This window comes from Moschus berezovskii, chromosome 9 (assembly GCF_049115385.1).
Source record: "Moschus berezovskii isolate FMDL1 chromosome 9, NW_MosBer_1.0, whole genome shotgun sequence".
Taxonomy (NCBI): domain Eukaryota; kingdom Metazoa; phylum Chordata; class Mammalia; order Artiodactyla; family Moschidae; genus Moschus; species Moschus berezovskii.
The window spans coordinates 78,423,647-78,425,396 of record NC_142468.1 but is presented as its reverse complement, the minus strand read 5'-3'; the positions used below and the strand labels follow the sequence as shown (position 1 = coordinate 78,425,396).

At 40.2% G+C, this 1,750-nt stretch overlaps 1 pseudogene; it reads right to left on the bottom strand.

The window, feature by feature from the left end:
• On the bottom strand, window positions 1-950 carry LOC148776569 (olfactory receptor 4M1-like; annotated as a pseudogene).
• Between the last annotated feature and the right edge of the window lie 800 nt (window positions 951-1,750).

The window sequence follows — 1,750 nt, the reverse complement described above, 5'->3', positions numbered from 1 at the left end:
TCACTTCTCTTTACATAAAATGTATCGGCTGACCAGCTTCCTCATGGCCGTTTTTACTTCCTTGTTTCGCAGTGTGTAGATGATGGGATTAAGTAAAGGGAATATCACAGTATGGAACACAGATACCACTTTATCCAGGGGAAAAGAGTCAAATGGGCGAGCATAAATGTAGATGGATGGCCCAAACATTAGCACCACAATGGTGATGTGGGAGTAGCAGGTGGACACGGCCCGACTGGTACTCTCACCTGAACCCGAGTGCTTCTTGAGCATCACCAGGAGGAAGGCATAGGACATGAGAAGAGCAATGAAACACACCACAGAGATCAGACCACTACTAAAGATCATCACTAACTCCTCTGGGAAGGTGTTGGCACAGGCAATCCGGACAACCTGTGTGATGTCACAGAAGTAACTGTCTAACTCATTAGGCCCACAGAAGGGAAGTCGAACAATGAGAGCCACCTGTATTGTAGAGTGAATGAAGCCCCCCATCCAGGAGAAAGCCACCAAGACACAGCAGAGACGTCGATTCATGATGGTAGCACAGTGGAGGGGGCGGCAGATAGCAGCATAGCGGTCAAAGGCCATCACCGTGAGCAGGAACATCTCTGAGGCCCCAACAAAGTGCAAGAAGAAGAGTTGAGCAATGCACCCACCAAAGGAAATGACCTTCCTTTCCACAAAGAAGTCTACAAGCATTTTAGGGCTGGGATGGAAGAGTACCAAATGTCAAGGAAGGCCAGATTAGCCAACAGAAAATACATGGGTGAAGTCAGATGTGGGTCAAGCCTGATAGTGCAAATAATAAGAATATTTACTGGAATAATGAACAAGTAGAAGGACAGAAATATAACAAATAGAACTAGTTGCACCTCCCAAGCCTGGGATAGGCCAGTGAGAACAAATTCTGTCACCCTGGTGTAATTTGCAGTTTCCATTTCTTCACTTTTTTTTCATGATATGGCTATGAAAAATAAAGAAATTGTTATTACTCCAAATAGCATTCAACACTTTAAAAATCATCAAATCTGGTCTGCCATTAAGAGATTTTACTAGCATAAGTTTGGTTGCCTGATTTTATATTGTATAAACCAAGATAAGGAAAGAGTAAGTGATGAACTGAAAATTAGAAACATTGAAATTTATATGAAATATGTCATATATCTGACACCAAAATCTCAACTTCTTAGTGTTATTTCTATTTTTTATGAAACTCAGAAATGCACTAATCCTTCCCCTAAACATCTACTTTAGTAAGCAATATGTGCAACTTCTTCCAAGTTTAGCCAAATTTTAGACTGGTAATAAAAGATGCAACCTGTTCTTTCTAGATTTTTGTGGTTGTTGTTGCTGTTAATGATGATGTGAAACCTGATCGATTTGAAACTTGGGCTTGCAGTCTAATATTGGGTGTGCTGATCTGATGATATTTTAGTTATAAACCATCAAAGAGATGCTAGGGCTTCAAGTTTAGTGAATGGATATCTTTTTTCTTTAACCAAAACTTAGAGAACTTAACCCTTGATTATATGTAAACAATCACAAAACACAACAATGCAGGGTCCTATATGAAAATTCTTTATGCGGATTACTCCACTGGCCATGCATTTTACCCCCTGTTTCAGGTAGGTAGGAAGAAGATGTAGTAATTAAGAAATGGATATGCTTGCCACCCAAGCCAACCCATTCTGTCATTTCAAGGTGGCAGTGGGAAAAAGATTATTGATAAAATTTTTCTTAAGGCCCA